Raw genomic sequence first — 26,023 nt, 5'->3', positions numbered from 1 at the left:
AAAGTATGGGTTTATACTTTGAAGAAAAAATACCAAGTTCTTCAAATATTCAAGAACTTTCATGTCAGTATTGAAAGAGAAATAGGAAGAAAATTGAGATTTGTTAGAGCTAACAATGGGGGAAAATAGAAATGACCTTTTAAGGCATATTGTAGGGAGCATGGATCAAGCTTCAGAAGAGTGTTTCTAAGACACCTTAACATAATGGAGTTACATTGAGGATAAACATGACCATTACTGATAGAATTAGATGTATGATTTCCTATACAAAGATGGCTAAGTTAGACGGCAAGACAGAAAAGTGTATCTTCCTAGGTTATGGTCATGAAGAGTTTGGATATATATTGTGGGATCTTATTGACAATAACCTAATTAGAAGCAAGGATGTTGTGTTCCTTGAAGACCAAACCATTGAAGACTTTGACAAAAAAATAAAGAAGCGAAGTACACTTTTATGAAGCCTATTATTCCTATTTCATAGGCTCCTACCATGGTGAATCATGATTATGGAAGAAATGGGCAGGAAGACAGTGAAATTGATGTTGATGAAGCATTACTGAACGAGGAAGTCATAGAAAATTAGATTGAGCCATTATTGAATGTGGAAGTCATAGAAAATCATATTAGATAGCCTCTTCTAGAACCATTAGTAGCACCTCCACTTAGGAGACCCACTAGAGAACATCAACAAAATCCAAAGTATTGCTTTGGAGACTATATGAATTTCACTAATGGGTAAGAACATGTGTCCTTTGAAGAAGCTACTGCTTGTTATCAAAAGAAAGAGTGGCTGAAAGTTATGTAAGAAGAGATGAAATCTCTATGTGACAATAAGACCTACAAGTTAAGGGATTTGGTTAGAGGAAAGGCGTAGATTTTGAAAAAAAATCTTTTCAATTGTGCTCAAGATGTCTTCTATTAGAGAAATTCTTAGCCTGGTTGCAAGTTTGAACTTAGAGGTTGAATAACTTGAGGTGAAGACTACCTTCTTACATGGTGACTTGTAGGAGGAAATCTATATGGAACAACCTAAAGGGTTCAAAAAGAAAGGTAAAGAGCATATTGCATGCAACCCATGAAAAAAGCTTGTACAGACTAAAACAAGCTCCATTATAATGGAACAAGAAGTTTATATCTTTTATGTTACAACATGAGTATGGTAAGACTTCTTTTGATCATTGTGTTTTTGTTAAGAAATTTCATAGTGATGGTTTTATTATTCTATTTTTATATAGATGACATGTTGATTATTGGTTATGATACTAAAAAAAATTTTGAACCTAAAGCAATAATTGAGTAAGTTGTTAGTAGTGAAGGACTTGAGGTAAAAAAAGCAAATTCTTGGCATGAGAATATCTTAAGTTAGGTATATTAAAAAAAGTGTTGAAAAGATTCAACACGAGTAATGTGAAGCTATTAAGTTCTTCACTTGCAAGTCACTTCAAGTTAAACTCTAAAATGTGACCTACAAGTGATGGAGAGGAATACATGGAAAAAGTTCCTTATGCTTTTCTTGTTAGTAGTTTGATGTATGCCATGGTATGTACATGGGTGGATATAGCTCATGCAATTGATGAGGTAAGTCAATTTCTTCCTAATCTAGGTAAATGACATTACGAGACAATAAAATGGATAACTCGATATCTTAGGCATACTTCTAAAGTTTGTTTATGTTTTGGCAATGGCAAGCTTGAGTTAAATGGCTTCATTAACTCTAATATGGTAGGGGACATTGACTCTAGAAAATCAACATCTAGGTATTTGATGATTTTTGGGGATGTAGTGTAATAGTAGTCAAAGTTGTAAAAATGTCATGTTTTGTCTAGTACAAAGATCGAATATTCTCTCACTAAAGCTTAAAAGGAGCTCCTATGGATGAAAAAGTTTTAAGGGAGCTAGGCATCAACCAAGAAAAATATGGGTTGCATTGTAACAGGTAGAGTGCAATTCATCTTATCAAGAACTTGACACTTCATTCAAGGCCGAAGAATATTAAGGTGATCTATCACTGGTTTTGAGATCCAGTAGAGATGAAGTTTCTATATAACTTGAGAAAACTCACATGGATAAAAAAAAAAAAAAAAGGGCAAAAATTAAAAAAAAAAAAAAAAATGCATTGCCTTAAGGGAAACTTGATTTTACTAGGGTGGTTGCAGGTCTTCAAGACCTTTCCCCGTGAGTCAAGATGGGGAGATTGTTGGGCATCCCTCCTCACGTGATTATTAAGAAGAGGGGCAGTTTTTGTAAATTAAAAAAAAAAAAAAAAACAATAGGCTTGTGTGTGTGTGTGTGTGTGGGAGTATTGAAAAGTTGAGAAGGAATAAAAACAAGTGGGCTTGTAGCAAAGAGAGAAAAGATCATGGGAAGCAAGAAAACCTACTTGGATGCTTGATCAAACTTCCAAATGAATTCTAATTGACTTGAAATTTTAGAAGTGTGATTGGGACGATATGGACTTCAACTTGATCAACTTTGATTGTGGTATTCTTTTACGTCCTTTTGTCTTTTGGTAAGACAATTTTTTATTGATCTTTAGTTCTTACTAGTGAGATTGGCTTCCAACTAATACTATTTATGATTTATTCCCATTGCCATTATTATTGAGAGCTATATAGAGCTTGTAGACACTTATATTTTTATTTTATCGAATGGATTTGGATTAGATCGAAAGTCCTATAATATTTATCCGATTTAGGGTTTTCTATATAAATTCTTGGTGTCTTGCTTTCATGTGTTTTGCTGATTTACTTTACTTGCCAATTATTTATTGATTTATTTGGTGATTTAATTTCTATGTTACTGGATTAAATTCTAAAATTGAAATTTGGTGGTTATATCTCTAGCCTATTGTTTTATTTTATTGTTTAAAGCGGAAGAGGTTGTGCAAATATTTTTTGCATGTTCAATTATTCCTCTATTTTCCCAACACATCTCAATGGTAGATTTGATGATAAATTCTAATTAACTACATGATTTTATGACAAAATATTTTCAAGAAAGTTTTAAGAGAAAGAAAGATAATTCCACACATATAATTAGTGCTTAACTATAGATATTAAAGGTTTATGAGTGTGTACATATTTGGATTGTGAAATTTTATAAGATTGTCGAGACAATAACACGTGACCTACTCACAATATATTGTTTTGAAGAGAATGTGGTTGATACGTATGCTAGTATCTTAGATGGTTGATTTGATGATAAATTCTAACCATATAGTTTGATGATACAGTACTTCCAAAAAAAAAAATTTAAGAAAGAGGATAAGAGATAATTCTATTATATGATTAGATCTTAAATATGTGCACATAATGTAAAAGGTTTACCCAATTTTCACATTTGATGTAAAACCTAAACCATTCTTCGATGTCACGCAATTTACGACATTGGCCACCTATTATAATTTTTTTTTTTTGTTAATCTGGTCATTTTTGGAGCTTATCAGTTTTGTATATGGTCGTGATTTTTTTTTTTTTATCTTTTCCGCTAATTATGTCGCTCTCAATGGAATTTTCATTTTACTTTTTTTTTTTCAATCATGTGCTTTCTTTTTTTTTTTTTTTTGCTTTTTGTACATTGTATTGCTCTTAGATTTTTCTTCCTTTCATCAATCAAGTGTTCTACTTTGACATAGTTTTCTTCTTTCTTCATGGCCTTCGATTTATTTTATTTAAATTCAATACTTATAATATAATTGTTAGCAATGAAAGTAAACTTTTTTTTTATTACATAGGAACTCTAGCCACTAATGAGCCTTTCGGACCCCCTTGGTGCGGCACCAAACCTACAGATCAGCAATTAAATATGTACAAATCGAGTCCAAATAATAATAATAATAATAATAATAATAATAATAATAATAATAATAATAATATAACAATTTTCACAATGCACCCTATAAGAGTAGTGGGCTTTGTCTTCTCACAATTAGGGCCATGGAAGTAGCTAACTACTAATTTAAGTCTACAAAGTAAGGCAATAAAGCTTTTTTCTTGTCAAGTTCTATATATATTATCATCAGTATCCCATAAGAAAAAAGTGAGGTGTCTATGACATTTAATAAAAAAAAAAATTTGTATGAGTAATATCAAAATTAATTAATGCTCAAAAGTTATTATGATGAAATTAATTTAGATTCCAAAATAACTAATATATTTGTATAGCCAAGGACTTTTTAACTTTCCACTGCAGTGAAAATTGGCAGTATCACAAGATGCTCTATTTAAAATTTGTAAGGTAACTAAATAAATTAGATGAACTAGAGAATTGAAATCGAATAATATTTCCTTACATCACAAGACTTAATAGTCAAAAATAGACATTGACCTATAATGCACTCAATATTCTTTTAAAGAAAATACGGGTTATATATACATATATATCATTATCATTAGTATCTCGTAAGGTTAATTTGACAATAAAAGGCTACACTATAGTCTTTGAGAAAATTTTGAAATAAGAAAGAGAAAGTGAGATAATTCAATGTATATGATTAGTTCTTAAATAAGCATTGGATAAGACTTGAGAGGTTCATCCATTTTTCTCTTTGTCAATGTCATATGCCAATGTCATATATGTATATAAAAACTTCTTCTATATGAAATTATGCGTATTTTACATTTATAATACAAGCATATTTGGCAGCTGCTGTTTGCATTGAGACGCTTGGTTGTAATTTTCCATTTTTAAAACTGCATCCTTTTCTTTTCGGGCCCTACTTAATCACATACCATATGCTATAATTGTGCAGCAAAAGAAATATTAATATCTGCGTTTAATGTGGCTTAAGAGCACTTAGTTTAGGTATATTTTAAAAATTATTCTTCTATCTAATGCATTAATTTGACTTTAAATGCGATGATTTGTAAAGCATTAAATTAATAAAAAAAATATTATGTTAATTGATACTTATGGGTTTCTAAGAATCTCTCTAATAAATTCATGGAAAATGCATTTAATTGATTAAAATTTATGTTGATTCATAACTTCATCATATAATAACCTGATATTTATTTGACAGCAAATAAATATCAGGTTATTTCCTAAAAAGGAAGAACAAATACATTTAACTTAAATAGCCTAAAAGTATACAAATTTGATTAAAATATCTCTGAGAGCATATAAATGTACAAATTTACATTAAAATTTTTCTAAATTCACACAATTTTGAATTTGTAATATTCAATACAATCACCACTAAAAATACAAGCAACACACTAACTATGTCTTTCCTTGGGGAGGAAACACAAAAGGACCCGAAGGAATGAAGAATTAAAAATTGAGAATACCCTTCATGGATATTGAAAATATCACACGCACTACTGCATCGACTGAACCAAAAAAAGAAAGAAAAAGAAGGGACTCGATACGCTATATATTCATCCATTGTAATTAAGTACTACAGCTTCAAGCTCAAATCCAGTATATTGCCACGATCTTCGTCGCCGGCCAGCAGATGAACTCTACCCGGCCGGATCGGCTGCTCCAACTGATCGAGATATGGCATTGTGATGAGATCTATATGATTGCTCTCACTACTCTTTGCTTGCACAAAGCACGGCAATCTAGGCTGCGGTCGGACGACCGGGGAAGAGCCGTGATGAAGCTTTTGAGGCGTACTGAAATTAGGGTTTGCGTCCCTGGCCAGCGGAAAACCGCGGGAGCGGGTCTCCGGCGGCGGCACCGGTGGAGAAGGAACTGGCGGAGAGAGATTAGGGTTTATAAAGAGACTTCTCATCGTCTGGTCTCTGAGAGGGGGTGCAGGATTTCCGGAGAGGCCTGCGCCTGATCTGCTGCTGTCTTCCCTCATGTGGAACTCCACGTGCGTTATGAGATCTTGAGTGCTTAGGAAGACTTGGTCGCAAAGACGGCATGCAATGTTCTGCGCAGAGCCATTTGGCTTTCTCCTCACGTGGCCTCCACCATGCAATTGCCTGCTTAGATCCTGCATATGGCTCCTTGCATGGCTCCACCCATACTCAGACATGCTGCAGCAACGGAAAAAATAAAAAATTGAGAGAGAGAGAGAGAGAGAGAGAGAGAGAGAGAGAGAGAGAGAGAGAGAGAGAGAGAGAGAGAGAGAGAGAGAGAGAGGAGTGGGAGAGAATGCAGGGGTGGAGGGATTTATATATGGAGAATTGAAGTATTTAATTAAGCAAAATCATTAAATTGGTATCACCATGCAATTATGGTGGAAATATGTGCACAAATTTATGGCATTCTGATGGGAAAAAAAATTTAAAGGTTAGCTAATTTAATGATAATTATGATTTTGTTTAAATAAAGCATAGGTGAGGCAGGCAAAAAGGGAAGGAAAGTAAAGAACAGTGAGTGTTTTCTACGTACATAGAATAATAGGGGATGGTGTTTTAATTGTGAAAGATCTACTTGCAAGGGTAAATTTCAAATTTCAGGCTTGGGAATTAAAGGAAGCCCGGCCAGGACACGATTAATGAATTATAATGCTCAAAAATGATTTTAATGAATTAAAAAAAATAAAAATCAGATAAGCTCTTATAATATATATACACAAGGCATGTGAGTATGTGCGTGCATATGACCTAATTATTTTAATTCAATCATTCATTTTTCCTAAATAAATTTCCCATTCTAGCTCTCCTTGATATGGCAACAAACCATGCATGGCCCCCGGTTTGGCGCGTATTATTATGATATTATCTTGAAAATCTTCTTTAATATCACAAGTTTTCTTCATCCCCACGAAATTAATTTTTTATTCTGAAAATTATATAGCTTTCCATATTTTCTATTCTATTTTCAATTTTTAGCATTATTTTAATCCAAGCCCATCAAGATTGCCACCACCACCTGGCCACAGTCTCATTTAATATTGAATTTATGTCGCAAGAGAATAGGAAGAAACTGGTAAACTATTATCAACACGTAATTAAACCCCATTAATTAACACTGTCATATAAAGGGGAAAAATATTCTCTTTTGCTTTTGGCTCTTCTATGTCTCCAGAGAGCATTTGCCAATGGTGCTTCGAGAAAATTAATCTACTTGTAATTCTTCAAATATGTTCTTGGCTGCCGCAGGCAGTTGGAGGCGTTAAAACATAAATTCAATTCCAATGAATGGGAAGTAATTGAAGTCTCATTCAATATTTCATTATGCTTTTTAACGTGCATATATGGTGCTGTTTAAAAAAGAAAATATTGAAAAATTATTTTTTTTGTAAGTATGATTTTAATTTAGATTTGAATGGAATTGGACAAAATTCAATACAATTTTATATTATATCTTCTTTCAAATCCTCACAAATTTAAATTTAAGACCTCTCCAAATATAGAATCACAAGTTCATTAGATAGTCAAATTTAGGCCTTATTTATTTTTACAAGCAAATATAGGCCTTATTATTCAATCATAAAGGGACCCAAAATGGCTATTATCAAATCTTTCCAAAAATAAAAAATAAAATTAGCCTTCATCTTTTTGGGAAGGAGAATTAATTTGCATTTCCTGAATTTGAATTTGGATAATTCAACTGCAAATACATCATTTAGTTTTATCGCAATGTCTTGGATGAGGGTCCGTCATGGCAAGGGGTGAGAGATATTAATGAAGGTTTGATGGAGTCGCCACTAACCTGTATTTACTTACGTATGGTTAGTTCACCTAATTACTACTCGTTAATGTTGGTGTATATGTGTGCAATGCCCACCTCCCACGAGTTAATTAGCACACTTACCTGACGTATGGTTCAGATGAGGTTGAAGCGGTAGACCGCAATAGTACTACAAAGACAAAAGATGTTCCCCTCTGAGAAAAGGGCATTCGGGGGTAGCGCCCCCGGTGGGGGATATGGGGAGCAATGCCCCCCCTCCCCTGAGACGGTATGACCTATCCAGTGTGAACGGTGGGCACAGTATGTCAAAGACGGTCACTAATGTCAAAGTCGGTCACTAATGTTGAACTCGGACATGGTAGGTGAGCTACCACCACCTACCATGGTAGGTGAGCCACCCATGTATTTCTTCCATGAACTAGAGGCTATAAAAAAGACCCCCCCCCCCCCCCCCAATTAAAGCACCACATACATCTCGACTGCAAGATTGTGTCCTCTTTTAGTTTTCTACTTGTTGTCCTTTTGCCAGTGAAGCTCATTTAGTGAGTGCATGGTTGGATAGATTGTTGTAATCCGATTGTTGTAATAAAATTTTGTATTATCTTTTCAATTGTTTCTTCAAAACAGATCTTGGTGTTGTTATTCTACATGGTATCATAGTTGAAGGCTACTAAGAAGAAACAATTATAGATTGTTGAGACGTTGCAATGGCAGGAACTTCATCTTTCGCTACTGCATCTCCACTAGCACTTCGGATACGTCCACCAGCATTCACAAAAGGAAAGCTAGACGGCACGAACTACACTTTGTGGAAGTTGCTATTATGGATTCATATGAACTACTTGATACAACTCAAGGAATGGATCTTGAACCTTGTGGCATGCCTAATCCCACCAATCCTAAGGTAATCATCCCTATAGATGTTGTCCTCATCAAAGCATGGAAAAGGTGGAATGCAAATGCACTTTGTGCTATTGTCATAAGTGTATCTGATTCTGTACTTACGTTAATCCAGCATACATCCAAGGCCGCAGATGCTTGGAATGGTCTGAAGAATCAATATGAAATAAGGAACCAGACACACATTTAGAACTTGGAGAGTCAACTTGCTACAGAAAAGCTACATGACGGAGAATTGGCAGAAGTATTCATCACTAGAATCAAAAATATGTGTGATCAGATGGCAGCAGTGGGCATAGCAAAGAATAGTGAGGAGTTAGCTTGAAGATGTATTTGAGTGTTGCCATCAAAATATGACAGTCTAGTAACTGCTCTTAACACGCAGATTAGAACTCGTGCACTAACCTTTAAGAAAATTTTGCACTTTACTGTTAGAGGAGGAGATGAGGTTGAGAACCAGAGAAAATGAAAGCAGTAGTGCTTTCACCATGCAAATCAAAGGCAAGGACAAAATGTTGAAAAGAAGAAGGGAAAGAACAAGAAGAGATTTTCTAGTACATGCTACTACTGCAACAAAAAGGGGCATGCAGCCAAGGATTGTAGAAAACGTATCCACAATGAAAAGAACGACACGTTGAAGCCTACGTGGAATGTCAGACAAGTAGCAAATTGTGCTGAACCAGAATTAGATCTTTTCATGGTTACAAAAGAAATGTGCTCAACTACTCAAATAGTACCAGAGGATTGCTCATGGGTACTTGACATTGGAGCTTCCCGACACATGACTAGCAAAAAGGACTGGTATGGTTCATTTAAACCTCTATATGAACCTATGAATGTGATTGTTGGAAATAATGCAAAGTGTCCAGTAGAGGGCATTGAATCCATTTCCTTAAAAATCACAAATGATCAAGGTAAAATTCTTTTAGATGTCCTTTATGTTCCTCAAATTAAGAGACATCTTTTATCTATAGCTACGATCAATGACCGTGACTATGAAGTACAATTTATGAAAATAAAAGTTGAGATAATTGATAGCAATGGCAACATTGTGAGCGAAGGTATTCGAAAGAATAACTGTATAAGTTTGTGGCACTTGCCACAACAACTAGAGATACAACAAGCAGACTTTGGCATGAAAGGTTTGGACACATCTCCTATGTAGTTTTGAAGGAGATGCAAAGAAAGGAAATGGTGGTTGATCTCCCTGTAGTAGTTGATATTGCAGAGCCTTGTGAAGCTTGCATGTTGGGCAAGAAATATCATATGTCATTTCCACAAGAGAGAAACAACAAATCAAAGCTTCCTCTAGAGCTAATACATGCAGATCTCTCTGGTAAAATGACTACTCTTGCACTAGGAGGATCTTTCTGTTTTATGTTGTTAGTTGACGATTATAGTAGAAAGATGTGGGTGTACATTCTTTGTGATAAGGCTGAGGCTTTTTATAAAATTTAAAGTGTGGCATAAACTTGTTGAAAATGAGATAGGTTTGCAGTTAAAGAAACTCTGAATAGATCGAGGAGGTGAGTTCACATTAGGGGAGTTCAACCATTATTGCAGTGCATTTGGCATCAAGCGCCAATTGTCGGCACCAAAAACTCCATAACAGAATGGCATTGTGGAACGACGAAATTGCACTGTGATGGGAATGGCCAGAGCAATGATGAAGGCACAAGACCTTCCAAAATCGTTTTGGGCAGAAGCTGTTAATACAATTGTGTATATCCTCAACCAATGCTTCACTAAAGCTTTGGGGAACAAAACACCTTACAAGGCATGCTATGGTAAGAAACCCTCCATTTCTCATCTTAGAACATTTGGTTGCAGATGTTTTGTGCATGTCCCAGATGACAGTCCAAGGAAGTTAGATGACAAGTGCATCTTCTTGGGATATAGTACAGAATCGAAGGCATATCGGTTGTACGATGTAGAGGCAAAGAAGATCGTCACAAGCAGAGATGTGGTATTTGGTGAAGGACCGCACTTAGTGGGAGATAGAGATCGCCCCACTTTATCATCCAATGATAAAGTAACCCACCATGTGCCTCACTCGGAGCAGTAGATTGAGGGGAATGATGAAGAAATTCAAAACCAACCTGTTGTACCAATAGCACCTATTCAGAAGCCACACCCCAAGTGGGTACAATAGCTCTTTGATGAAGGCAATCCAAAACCTGTGAATCAAATTTCACGACTTGATGGACCTCGAAGGTCGAAAAGAATCGAGGAACAAAAATGATCAACAGAACACTTGGTAAATATGGCCTTAATGATTGATATAATTAGTACAGTTAAGGAACCAAGTAGCCTAGATGAAGCGTTGGCTAATCCGAAGTGGAGAACAACTATGGAAGCTGAATATGAAACTATCATGAAAAATTATACTTGGGAGATTGTGGATCGTCCCCCTCATAGGAAGGTAATCAGAACCAAGTGGATATGGAAGATAAAATATAAAACTGATGGTACTTTAGAGAAGTACAAAGCACGCCTTGTTGCGCAAGGATTTTCTCAGGTGGAAGGTTTTGATGTTATTGAAACCTTTGCACCAACAAATTGCATAGAAACAATACGTCTAGTTTTGGCTACTACTGCACACAAAAGTTGGGTGTTATTTCAAATGGGCGTGAAGTTTGTCTTCCTCAATGTTCATCTTAAAAAGGAGGTTTATGTGATGCAACCACTTGGATTTGAATTGCCAAATTCAGACAACAAAGTGTGCAGGTTGAAGAAAGCCTTGTATGGTCTGAAGTAAGCCCCCAAAGCTTGGTACCAGAGGATTGATTCTTTCTTTACCAATTATGGATTTTGTAGAAGTACCTCTGATGCAAATTTATATGTACTAAAGGAGAATGGGATGTATGTAAAAATTGTACTATATGTGTAACGACTCGGAAATATTGTAACTATTTTAAATAATAAAAGGAAAAGAGGAAATACAAGAAAGAGAAAAGAAATTTTAAAAGGGTAACAAGCACGCACTCATCGACGAACTGGATTTCCACGTCGACGAGCAATCTTTTGAGCCTCATCGCCGAGTATGCATGTCTCGTCGATGAGGGTTTACTGAGAGAGGTTCTCATATTTCTAAATTTCATCGACGAGCTCCCAGTTTTGTACACTAACTGTGTTTTTGGGCTTGTCGACGAGTCTAGATGTCTCGTCGACGAGGCCATGTGGCAAGTTGCCTATAAATAGGTAAAAATCAGAATTTCAGCGAAGGAATTCATTTTTCCTTCTATTTATTGCTCTAAAAATGCCCCCCTTGCCTTCTCTCTTCGAAATCTGGCCCAAATTTAGCCTGGTTTGACGATCGGAAGCTACCACGAGACTCTTGGGAAGATTCTTTGCAACATAGGCAGAGCAGAAATTCGATTTGAGAAGTTTGGGAAACATCCCAAAACCAGGGTAAATGAGATATTTTAAGGTTTTATTATTATTTTGAGATATATGGAACCTAGGAAGTATTAAATGAGTGTTTTTCTGAGATTTGAGTAAGTTGGGATTTTTGGAATACAGGGTCTCGCTTTTGTTCGATTTTAGGAAGAATTCTGAGGAACAGGTAAGGGGAAATACTTTATAATAGATTTTTATTAATTTTAAACTAGTTAATTTTTAGATATAAAATTCTATATATTTAGGCATAATTTTCTGAATAATGTAGGTATTGAAAATATTATTTTTAATTATATATTATATTGGAAAAAATCGTGTGGCATGAAAACAACTTTGATAACTAAATGGCTGCGGGTGCTGCTTAATTTTGATTGATGTTCGCTTGTGGATACTATTTGGATTGTGAATATTGTTTGGTAGTGATGCTGTTTGGTTAAATAAATTATGTGAAAGGAAATGCGTTGATTTGTTTACCTGTACTGGATGTGTATTGTTATATGGTTGTGTAAAATGACGATATAACGTTGGCAGTGGTATGAGGAGGTAGTTATATCGTACCTAATATAAATTGCGACATAATGTTGACAGTGGTATGAGGAGGTGGTTATATCGTACCTGGTATAAATAGTCATATAACGTTGGCAGTGGTATGAGGAGGTCGTTATATAGGCATTTATATGGGGGGTAAAACACTGGCAGTGGTATAAGGAGTTTGTTTTACCTATTTTACCCTGAACGGGGTTGTGTGTGTGTGGGAGTGAATGAAAATTGTGTGAGGTAATTCTGTGTGGATCGTGAAACTTGTGTGGTTATGGACCCTTTGTGGGTGTAATTAAGAAATTTGTGTTGTAACCTATGTGGTTAAGAAGATTATATGTGTTTCTTGTGTGGATTGGGTGTGGTATGTGTACATGTCGAACTGGTGAAATGATTAGCATTGTTTATGTTTAACTTTAATTGCATAAGTATTTATGGTAAAGTAGATTACTCCACCCGAGGGCTTGCTAAGGAAGGCGAGTGCTCTGGCAATTATCTGTGGATACCAGAGCAGAGAGAAGCCACTTGTGTGGGCGGGTGACCTTCCCTAATCTCAGAGACTTTACGTGGATACATAACCCAATGGCTTACTGAGAAAGGTGAGTGCCCTAGTGTTAGCACTAGAGGAGAGGGAATCTACTTGTATGGATGGGTAGACTTCCCTATTCCTTGGAATTATCAGTAAAAATAATTATGTATATGTGTATGTGATTGGGTGACAGAGAAGTTGACAATGGTGTGATTATGAATGTGTTGTCTTGGCTGTTATGGATAGTGAAATGCAATTGTATGTATATTTTGTAATTATATATTAAATACTTGAGCCAGACACTATTATAACTTATTTCTTCCTTACTCAAAGGTGTCTCGCCCCATCAATTTATTAATTTTTTCAGGTCTTCTAGGTGATCGAGCTTAGATAGCTCCAGGGTGGGGTTAGTTTTGTGAGTGGATATCAGAATGGATATGTATTTAGTTTTATGTTTAATATATTTTATTCAGGTTTTGTAATATGAAGAATGAGATTGTATTTTGTGGACCTGCATATGTAAATATAGAACTCTGAAATTTTTTTTGAGGTTATTTAATTATTTCTGCTCCGTGAATGGTATCAGAGACGTATGATTGGTCTCATAACACTCCGGACCCCATGTGGCGGGTTTGGGGCATTACAGTTGGTATTACAGCATAACAGTCTTGCATACTTAAGGAGGATTAATACCTGAGTATAGGTTTGAGTAGGATAAGGGTAGGAATGGGTAGCTTAAGGTACTGACAGGAGTTGGGTTTATTTCGTAGCCTAGAGGAAAAAATCCCTTGATGAACTTCTATGATTTTCTAAATTAGTCGACGGTTTCAGAAAACCATGGTAAATCCATTGACGGTGACGTTTCCAAGCAGGGAAACTGAAATTTGGAATTTGAATTTGAAGGTTAATATGATTGCAGATAATTGGATGTTGGATATCTAATTAAGGATTTGGATATTAAAATTGTTTCTTTTTTTATGATTTTGTCATATATATATATATATATATATATATGTTAAGATGTGGAGATTTTAAATTTGCCTATGTTATATATATTCATGGATGGATCCTAGAGGCAAAGGTGTGGATGAAGGAGGAGGAAGCCAGTTGGGAGCTTCTAGCGAGGATGAAATTGACACCTCCCGACTATTGCAAGGAATAGCTTTTCAGGTTAGGGAAGAGATGAGAGATTTCAGTGGATTAAGTTACCCACCAGTGCACTAGGGTTGCACGATTGATCAATTCACCCGTCTGAAACCCTCATCTTTTGAGGGTGGCACTAACCTGATTAAGGCTGAAACGTGGATGCAAGAGATGGAGAAGATACTGGCAGTGTTGAATTGCACTAAGGAGCAGAAGGTTCTTTTCACCACTTTCAAATTGGCAGGAGAAGCTGAACGGTGGTGGTATATGATGAAGCTATTGGACAAGCGGTACCTATAGCGATAACTTGGGGTCATTTCAAGCAAGTCTTCTATGACTGATACTTTCCCGCCACCACAAGGAATGTGAAGGCGGAGGAATTTTTCAACCTGACCTAGGGGTGTCTCGCTATTCAACATTATGCTGTTAAATTTATGGAACTTTCCCGCTTCACACCTTCCATGGTTCCAGATGAATACCAAAAGGCAAGGTGGTTTGAAAAGGGTCTGAATCAGAGGATTCACGAGCATATGGCATGTTTGCAGATTCAAGATTTCGTAGAATTGGTGGAGAAAGTTATTGTTGCAGAGTCGAGTCTATAGAGAGGTACAGAGGCATCAAAATGAAGGAAAAGGCATGCATCTCCTCGTTCCCAAGAAAATGTCAGAAAAAGGTTGTGGAGGGGAGACATAGATGCTATAGGTCAGGGGTCGGAAAGAAATGATCGAGGATGACAGGGCGATTCATCATGCCCCCACTGCCCTAGATGTAACCAGCGGCATTGGGGTCAAAACCAGAGGAACAACCCGGTGCCTCGTGGCGGCGATGCCCCGACACGTGTCTATATGCTGGGTACACCTGAGGGGGACAACACTAAAGGTTCAGGTAATATGTCTATGTTAGCATGTGTATTAATTTTTTTTCACTTTGCATGATTCAGTGTTGTATATGTTTGAATTGGTTGAAATGTATGAATGTGGTTAACTAGCTTTTTAGTTGTGTAAATGGGTGATTAATGAATTTCAAGGATGAAATTATTTTAAGGAGGGGAGAATGTAACGACACAGAAAAATTTTAACAATTTTAAATAATAAAAGGAAAAAGGGAAATAAAGGAAAGGGAAAAGAAATTTTAAAAGGGTAACAAGCAGGCACTCGTTGACAAACTAGATTTTCTCGTCGACGAGCAATCTTTTGACCCTCATCGCCCAGTATGCATGTCTCGTTGACGAGGGTTTACCAAAAGAGGTTCTCATATTTCTAAATTTCATCGATGAGCTCCCAGTTTCATTCACAAATGGTGTTCTTGGGCTCGTCGATGAGTCCAGATGTCTCGTCGACAAGGCCACGTGGCAAGTTGCCCATAAATAGGAAAAAATTAGAATTTCAGCAAAGGAATTCATTTTTCCTTTTGTTTGCCTCTTTAAAAACAGACCCTTTGCCTTCTCTCTTCGAATTCGGCCCAGATTTAGCCTCGTTTGACGATCGGAAGCTACCACGAGACTCTTGAGAAGATTCTCTACAACATAGGCTGAGCAGAATTTCGATTTTAGAAGTTTGGGAAACATCCCAAAACCAGGGTAAGTGATATATTTTAAGGTTTTATTATTATTTTGAGATATATGGAACCTAGGAAGTATTAAATGAGCATTTTTTTAAGATTTAAGTAAGTTGAGATTTTTGGAATACAGGGTCTCATTTTTGTTCGATTTTAGGAAAAATCCCGAGGAACAAATAAGGGGAAATACTTTATAACATATTTTTATTAATTTTTAAATTGGTTATATTTTGGGTATAAAATTCTATATATTTAGGTATAATTTTCTGAACAGTGCAGGTATTGAAAATATTTTTTTTAATTATATATTATATTAGGAAAAATTGTGTGGCATGAAAACAACTTTGATAATTAAATGGTTGTGGGTGCTGCTTAATTTTGATTGATGTTCGCTTGTGGGTATTGTTTGGATTATGAATACTATTTGGTTGTGATGTTGTTTAGATGATTAAAAATTGTGAAAGGAAATGTGTTGATGTGTTTACCTGTACTGAATGTGTATTGTGTTGTGGTTGTGTAAAATTGCGATATAACGTTGCCAGTGGTATGAGGAGGTTGTTATATCGTACCTAATATAAATAGCCATATAATGTTGGCAGTGGTATGAGGAGGTCATTATATCGTACCTGATATAAATAGTCATATAACGTTGGCAGTGGTATGAGAAGGTCGTTATATGAGCGTTTATATGGGGGGTAAAACATTGGCAGTGGTATGACGAGTTTGTTTTACCTATTTACCCTGAACAGGGTTGTGTGTTTGTGGGAGTGAATGAATAATGTGTGAGTACTTCTGTGTGGACCGTGATACTTGCGTGGTTATGGACCTTTTGTAGGTGTGAATGAGAAGCTTGTGTTGTAACCTGTGTGGTTAAGAAGATTATGTGTGTATCCTGTGTGGATTGGGTGTGGTATGTGTATATGTGGAACTGGTGAAATGATTAGTGTTGCTTATGTTTAACTTTAATTGCATAAGTATTTATGGTAAAGTAGATTACTCCGCCCGAGGGCTTGCTGAGGAAGGCGAGTGCTCTGGTAATTATATGTGGATACCAGAGCAAAGAGAAGCCACTTGTCTAGGCAGGTGACCTTCTCTATTCTTGGAGACTTTACCTGAATACATAACTCGAGTGCTTAATGAGAAAGGTGAGTGCCTTAGTGTTAGCATTAGAGCTGAGGGAATCCACTTGTATAGGCGGGTAGACTTCCCTATTCTCTAGAATTATCAGTAAAAATAATTATGTTTGTGTGTATATAATTGGGTGACAGAGAAGTTGACAATGGTGTGATTATGAATGCATTTTCTTGGCTACTATGGATAGTGAAATGCAATTGTATGTATATTTTGTAATTATATATTAAACACTTCAACCACACACTATTATAACTTATTTCTTCCCTACTGAGAGGTGTCTCACCCCATCGATTTATCAACCTTTTCAGGTCTTCCAAGTGATCGAGCTTAGATAGCTCAAGGGCGTGGTTAGTTTTTTGAGTGGATATCCGAACATATATGTATTTAGTTTTATGTTTAATATATTTTATTTAGGTTTTGTAATATGCGGAATGAGATTGTATTTTATGGGTCTTCATATATAAAAATAGAACTCTGGAATTTTGTTTGAGGTTATTTAATTATTTCTGCTATGTAAATGGTATCAAAGACGTATGATTGGTCTCATAACACTCTGAGCCCCACGTGGTGGGTCTGGGGCGTTACAATATGTTGATGATCTTGTGCTTACAGGTGACCACGAGGAGAAGATCAACAACATCCATGAAGGCCTATGCTCATAATTCGAGATGATAGACTTGGGGCTACTCCACTTCTTCTTAGGCATTGAAGTGCGGTAGCATCCAGGAGAAATCTTTATTTCTCAACAACGATATGCTCAAGAGTTATTGAAGGCATTTGGGATGGAAAAATGCACTCCAATGGTTACTCCAATATTAATGGAAGTAAACATTAAGTTCTCCATTGAAGATCTCTCTCCACTTGTTGATACAAAGAGGTATAGAAGCCTAATAGGGAGTTTGGTGTACCTGGGCAACACAAGGCCCGATATTAGTTTTGGAGTTGGTATTCTGAGTAGATTTGTAAATAAGCCACGAGAAATTCACTGGAAGGATGGAATGAAGGTCCTCAAGTATATAAGGACTCCTTATTTTGGCATCTCTTATACATCAAGGGACTCCCTAATTAGATATTGTGACTCCGATTGGGTAAGAGATATTGATTCCACAAAGTCAGTTTCTAGATATTATTTTCTCTTTGGGAATGGAATTATCTTGTTGACAAGCAAGAAGTAGCCAACAATGTCGCTATTATCCATAAAAGCCGAGTACTAGTCAGCTTGTCTCACCTCATGTGAAGTTATCTAGATAAGAAGACTTATTATTGATATTGGGATGACGATAAATGTTGCAACTCTGATTCACTGTGACAATCAAAGTTGCATAGCTATCAGTAAGAACCTGATGTTCCACACAAGAACCAAGCACATTGAGATTCAGTATCACTACATATGAGAACTCATTGAGGATGAGGTTGTTAAAATGAAGTATTTCCCAACAAAAGATAATCATGCAGATATCTTCACCAAAACATTGGGTATTTCCAACTTCTAGAAGCATCAGGATGCTTTTGGTATTGGTCCAAGAGCGTAGGTGGACATTGAGGGGGTGTTGGTGTATATATGTGCAATGCCCACCTCCCACGAGTTAATTGGCACACTTACCTGATGTATGGTTCAAATGAGATCGAAGCGGTAAACTGTAATGGTACTACGAAGACAAAATACATTCCCCTCTGAGAAACGGAGGCCCAGGGGCAACGCCCCCCAAGACGGTATGGCCTATCTAGTGTGAACGGTGGGCCCGATATGTCAAAGACGACCACTAATGTAAAATACGACCACTAATTTCAATGACAGCCACTAATGTCAAAGTCAGTCACTAATGTCAAAGACGGCTACTAATATCAAAGTCGGTCACTAATGTCAAACTCGGCCATGGTAGGTGAGCTACCACCACCCACCATGGTAGGTGAGCCACCCATGTGCTTCTTCCACGGACCAGAGGCTATAAATAAGACCCCCCCCCCCCCCCACCGAAGCACCACACACATCTCGACTACAAGATTGTGTCCTCTTTTATTTTTCTATTTATTGTCATTTCACCATTGAAGCTCATTTAGTGAGTGCAGGGTTGGACAGATTGTTGTAATCCGATTATTGTAATAAAACTTTGTGTTATCTCTTCAATTGTTTCTTCAAAATAGATCTTGGTGTTGTTATTCTACAGTTAATTGGTCTCTAAAAAAAACAAATCTTGGTGATGTTATTCTATAGTTAATTGGTCTCTAAACTAACTTTAAGGTCAAAGAACCAATAGTGCTAGTCGATTTTTACCAGACCTAGTATCGGGAGTAAAATTTAGTGAGGCGAAGTATTAACACCCCTTATGATGTGTAAAACCCTTAAACAGCACAGCGGAATATATTTGTGTAAAAGGATCAAACACACAATGCAACACTTTAATTATGTAAAATACACAACAATCCACAACCACAACAAATTAATGAAAGCAATAACAATCACAAGGACAAAAGAAATTACATGGTTCGGCAATGCCAACGTCCACGGGAGCAAGCAACAAGGATTCACTATGTTCTTGTGTAAATTACAAGAGGAATGCAAGAACCCTCTCAATTCTTACAACCAACGTACATCAACCAACACTCTAAATACATCACAAATGACATATATATATATATATAGAGTTCCTGGAGGTTTTCCTTATTGTTGCTTAATTTCCTTCATGCTTTCCCTTTAGAATGTGAGTCACAATTCACAACAATCTCCACCTTGGAAAATATACACCCCTTAGAAGAAACCAAAAACATGAACACACTGCTCCACCTTGAACTTGGGATGTTAGGTTAGGACTGCCTTCTGTCTAGTTCAATGGTAGAGAGTTTCAAGCTCTCTCCCATTTCCCCTCAAATCAAGATTGGTTCATCTCAAAGGTGAACCCCCCTTAATATCTCTCTATTTTTCTATTTCTATTTCTATTTATGGTTTCTCTTCTTTTTTCTAGGTGTTCTTTGTTGTTTCATAGGTTTTCTTAGGATTTAAACCAGGGAAGGGGAGTTTGGGGCCTAGTTGACCTAGGTTCTAACCCAAGTTAGGGTCAGGTTTAGGTTCAAGTCAAGGTTGAGTCAGGTTGCATTTAGGTTAATATTGGGCTTAGGGTTAGGCTGGGTAGGTTAGGTCTTAGTTTGGGCTAGATTAGCCTAGGCCCTATTAAGTCGTGAGCTATTGGTCTAGGTCAATTGGGGTTTGGGTTTGTTGGGCCAAGTTGGGTTGGGTCTATTAGGCTAGGTCGGGTTAGACCCAATTTGGTCATGGGCTCATTAGGCTTTGGGATAGTTTTAGCTTAGGTTAGGTTAGGTTAAGATTTGTTGGGCTAGTATAGGTTAGGTTTTGACTACATCAAAATGGGCTATGTCCAATTAATTTTAGGTTTTGGTTTGGGCCAGGCCTAATTGGGCCTAGGGAATTTAGCTAGGTTTAGGTGGGAGTTTGGGCTTTGGTTTGTTATGGGCTAAGTCAGACTCAATTGGGTCTTAGGGTTTCCGGGTTCAGTTAGGCCTAATTGGGTCTTGAGTTTTTGGGTTTAGACAAGCCTAATTGGGTATTAAGTTTTAGGATTCAACTATGTCCTAGGTCCAAGAGTTAGGCTAGGTCTGCGGGCTTGGGTCATGGGTAAATGGGCTAGGTCCAGGGTCATTTGACCAAGGTCAAAGTTGACTTAGGTTGAGTTGTTAGGTTAGACTAGGTCATTGGACCCTTGTTAGGTTGACTCAGGTCTAGGTACTCAGGTCAAGGTACTTGGGTCTAGGTTCTCGAATCTGAGTACACTACAAAAGTAAGGTTATTAATAATGCATCAAAACCATCACTAATAATCAAAACACCATCACTAATAGCATTAGTGACAGTTTTATAATTATTGGTGACATTTTAAAATTAGTTGTCATATCTGCGGTTACTAATACTTATTAGTGACGAATTTATAAATCATCACTAAAAGTCCAGTATTAGTGATGGTTTTATGTCGTGACTAAAAGTATACGACCGTCACTATAAAAATACATGTTCTCCATTCAAAATCGCCACTAAAGCACAAGTATTAGTGACAGTTCAATAACCGTCACTAATATGAAGATATTAGTGACGGTAAACAAAATTGTCACTAATATTACGATTTTAGTGACGAAATTCAAAATCATCGCTAATAATGTCCTATTAGTAATGGATATAAAATCGTTACTAATATATGACCTTTAGTGACAAATTTGAGCCGAGAAAATGTTCATTCTATAGTGACGACATTTGACTTTTAGTGACTGTTTAGGAATCGTCACTAATACTTCATCGAGCTATTATTAGTGATGGTTTTTTCAATCGTCACTAGTACTTTTAAATAATTAATTTTTAAAAAAAATTCCTGTAAAACCTGTAATTACATTTTAGCATACATAATATTAAACCAAAATTACTAAAACATTCGTAAATTATTAAAATTTAAAATAAAAATTGTTCAAAAATCAAATGCATACAAATATACAAATTCAAATTAAAAGATACAAATTAATTTGTTCACATAACAAGAAATATAGGAAAAGTCAAAAGCTGAGTGCATCTGACTCGACTATAGTGTCTAGCATCACCATAGTGTTCTGACAGCCGTAAACCCTACAAAATAATGATTATATACAAGAAATTAGCTAGTATATAATGTTTGAACATATATGTAAATAGTATAATTAAAAATGATTTGATAGCAAAATGATCGGACATTCGGACATATTGCAAAAAAATTATACAATTGTAACTAACTAAATTTGATCAGTTAGAATTCACCTCACTCGGTTCGGACCTCGTATGCCCAAATTGTAACCTAAGTGCTTAAAATGAACTAAGTTTACTAAGTTTGTTTGTATTCTATATTTTGCTTCCAAGTGCGAAAAAAGCTCTCGAGGAGGATTTTTTAGGCACCATCAGCTCTGACATGTCCAAGTCAATGTCACAGACGTGTTGAAACTGACCACACTCGGTTTGGACCTCATATACGCGACTTGGACACTTGGGTGCTTAAACTGAACAAAGTTTACTAAGTTTTTTTGTATTCTAAGTTTGTTTCTAAGTGAGGAAAAAGTTCCTAGGGATGAGTTTTTGGACACCATCAGATCCCGCATGTCCAGGTCAATGTGACGGACGTGTCAGGACTGACCATACTCGATTTCGACCTCGTATGTCCGAATTGGACACACGAGTGGTTAAATTCAACTAAGTGTACTTAGTTCACCTCTAAGCATATAATTTTTAATTGGCATGGAGTTTTTAGGCATGGTCTACCCCGGCATGCCTAGGTCAATGTCACAGACATATTAACACTAACCACACTCAGTTTGGACCTCGTATGGGTGACTCAGACACCTCTATTCTTTAACTGAACTAAGTTTACTAAGTTTGTTTGTATTCTAAGTTTGCTTCTAAGTGGGGAAAAAGCTCCAGGGAGAAGTTTTTGGGCACCGTCAGCTCCGGCATGTCCATGTCAATGTGACAAACATGTCAGACTAACCACACTCGATTTGGACCTTGTATACATGACTTAAACGCCTGGGTGCTCTAACTTAACTAAGTTTACTAAGTTTTTTTTTATTCTAAGTTTGCTTCTATGTGGGGAAAAAGCTCTTGGGGAGGTGTTTTTGGGCACCATTAGCTCCGACTAGGTGTGTACAAAAATTACCAAAAAATTGAAAATCATACCGAAACCGAATCGAAACACATTGAGGTTTGGTTTTTCGGTTTTCGGTTTCACTTTCGATTTTGAAATATATAAAATTTTGGTTTTGATTTTGGATCAAAACTGAACCAAAAAAACTGAAAACTAAATTAATACATTATAATTGTATAATTTTATATAATACTGATATTTATAGTTGTTGCCTGTTGGATCGCCAGTCATCGGCGAGAAACCACCTTTGAATCCATGATCACTACCAAAGTCAAAATAACACCCAGCTCCGCTATCAATTTCCTCTTCTTCACGTCTTCTCCAATGAGTCACATGAATGGTTAAAGGAACTCCATCGCATGCAGGGAACCAACCAGACGAGCCTCATTAGATTCCCTAGAATAGAACCCATGCGATCCAACATGCTGCTTCTTTTTAAGTTTTTTTTTTCTTTCTTTCAGTAAGTGTCGTGTTTAGTACATTTTATATATGAAAGTGGCTTCATATTGCTTCTGCCCTTTGAGAACCCAGATGGGTTAGAAACCATTTGAGGCAACTCAAAGTGTAACACCCCAAACCTGAAACTAGGGTACATAATGTTATTTGAAATATATCTTTACTACCTTCTCGTGACACCCCAAACCCACCTAGTGGGGCCTCGGTGCCACGTGTTCCATCTACGAACCTGGCTCTAATTCAATTATGCAGCAGAAATAATAACAATTCTTCCATAATATACCAGAGTTTCTACATCTATATACATCTCAAAAAAATAACCCAACATCCAGTATTCACAACTCTGAAAACATAAATATACCCAGAAGAAAATATACATATCATTCCATACCCTCTCTCTCTCTCTCTCTCTCTCTCTCAAATTCTACAACAGCCCGAGCTCTCTAAGCTCGATTTCGCGAAGATCCAGAAAAGATGAAATTCAACTATCGGGTGAGATACATCTCAGTAAGGATGGAATACATTAAATCAATGTGTGACAATCATGAGGTTAGAGTACAACATATATGTATATTCATTATTTTCAAATAGAACCACAGTTAAGAAATCATTCTCTATTCCTACTCATACACAAACGTGGTATCTTACCAACAAGAGTTTCCAAGGATAGGGGTGATTACCCTCCCATACAAGTAGTACCCCTCTACTCTGATACCTTAAGCACAACTGAAACATATCAGGGCACTTACCTTACTTAGTAAGCCCTCAGGTGGTTATTTTATCTCGTATTTATCGGCAGAAGTTCCCGAGAATAGGGGAGATTACCTACCCATACAGGTAACTTCCCTCTACTCAGATACGTTATGTAGCCTACAGCTACATCTTATACCTATTAGGGCACTCGCCTTTCTCAGCAAGCCCTCGGGTGAAGAGTATATCCCGCTCCAAATACATGTAATACTACTATATCTAATACTGATAATACCTTACAACATTACTCATTATGTTGTTATCATTGTACCATTCATTACATTCACTTTCATATTCTATATTCATGTGTCACATATTCATCATCTCTTTCCATATTCATGTTTGTTTTCATATATTCTGTTTTCATGTCATTTTTGTTTGCTGTTCATATATTTATTGTTTCCATAACTGACATTTCCATATCCATTGTTCTTATATTATCCATGGTTAAACTTATAATTAAGCATTTAGAACCCTTTATATCGGTGACAAATCCTAATCATGCTTCCGCCCCATAACGGACTGTTCAGCCCGAAGGTTGGACTTAACCATGGTTGGCCCTCTAGAGTTAAATCAACCACATTCTATAGTCTGTAGGTATGATTGGTTATTCCCACACTGGTCTAGACTCTAGGGGAACACTACCCTTCCCCAGCACAATAAACCATCCCTTCTCCACACTATATCTAAGATGTGTGGGTGCACTAGCACTCCATACATATCTACAACAGTATTGTGCCCTATTCCTGGTCCACCGGAGTTCTTAAACCATACGTTGTAATTTAACATTACCAAACACATGCAAAATAATTCATATCACCTTTTAATTCTCAATACATTTCCAGTATTTCCAGCATCTCATACATATATATCATAGTTTAACACAGAAACTTCATTTACTCATGCCCTATATTCATCATTCATATACTGAAAATATACGTTTAATCTCTTACATAATTAACTAGAAAATCTGTCATTTAACTTTCCATTTTCATAAATAATATCTAATGCCACAACCCTATGTTTAGAAATTTACAATTCAAACGATTGACATTTCAAAACACACATGAAAATCATATACATATATACATAATATTTTCATTTTTCTCTAGTTATTTCTTTAAAAATCTTGATTCAATATATTCCTCTTACCTTATTTCTTGAATTACGTCAGCAAGAATCCCAAAATGATGCATGTGGCGCTCACCCAAACCTAAATTGAAAACCTTAGTTTAATCAAATAAACCCAAAATAACGTACTATTTCAATATTTTCTTAACCAATAAACCTCGAATACATATTTAAAATCTCAAAAACTAGGAATCTAAACCCTTACCTCAAATTTGGAGCGATTCCCAAAAAGCCCATTTTAGAAATCTACTCTACTAGATGTGTAGAGAATCTCCCCCAAAACACTGTAGCGGTTCCTATTTGTTGATTCAGGCTGAATTCGAGCCAAAATCTTAGACAGAAAGCAGAGAGAATGTTTCTAGAGAGAGAAAACAAAGAAGAAATGATTTTCTTCATAGAGAAGCAGCCTCAACTCTTTTTATACACGATGTTGCCACGTGGCTTCGTCAACTAGAAGACAAGATTCGTCGACGAACCACAGAAGGCAATTTGTCGATGAGAGGATGCATTCATCGATGAAACTTAAAATTTGAAATTCACTCACTTGGGATGTCTTCGTCGATGAGGGACTGAATTTCGTCAACGATCCCTAGTAGAACATTCGTCGAAGAGGACAAGAGATTCGTCGATGAGGTCTACTGTTCTGTCTTTCAAAATTTTTCCTTTTTCCCTTATTCTTTATTTAACTATTCTATTTATTATTTTTCCTAATTTTAAAATAATTATAATTTTTTGGGTCTCTCCACAAAACTTCTCTCTCTCTCTCTCTCTCTCTCTCTCTCAAAAAATCCCGAAAAAGAAAAACAAGGCACTTACAGTTACCCAAAAGGTCTAAAACATCCACTTTCTTATTCTGCATAGCCTAGCTGATAGCAATTATTCAAATAAGCTTGACCATATAGAGGCATAGTGACATCTTAACTAAAGTCGATGGCTTCATGGTGAGATGCATCGAGGAAGGTCCTAACTAGCTTTGTCTTTGGCATTAGGTCGATAGTTTTGGGGTTTCTTTAATTTAAATTAAATTGATATTTATTTTGGATGGTGGCTCTATTATCAAGATTCAAGAACTCCAGATCTATTCTGATACAACATTCTAATTAATTAATTTCTATATATAATAATATATATGTATGTGTGTGTGAAGGAAAAAACTAAAAAGGAATAAAATAGAGTAGGGGAAAGTAAGAACAGGGGATATGGAGAAGATGACTACTAGAGCTTATGGG

This window comes from Malania oleifera, chromosome 3 (genome assembly GCF_029873635.1).
Source record: "Malania oleifera isolate guangnan ecotype guangnan chromosome 3, ASM2987363v1, whole genome shotgun sequence".
NCBI lineage: Eukaryota > Viridiplantae > Streptophyta > Magnoliopsida > Santalales > Ximeniaceae > Malania > Malania oleifera.
Note: the sequence above shows the minus strand (reverse complement) of the source record.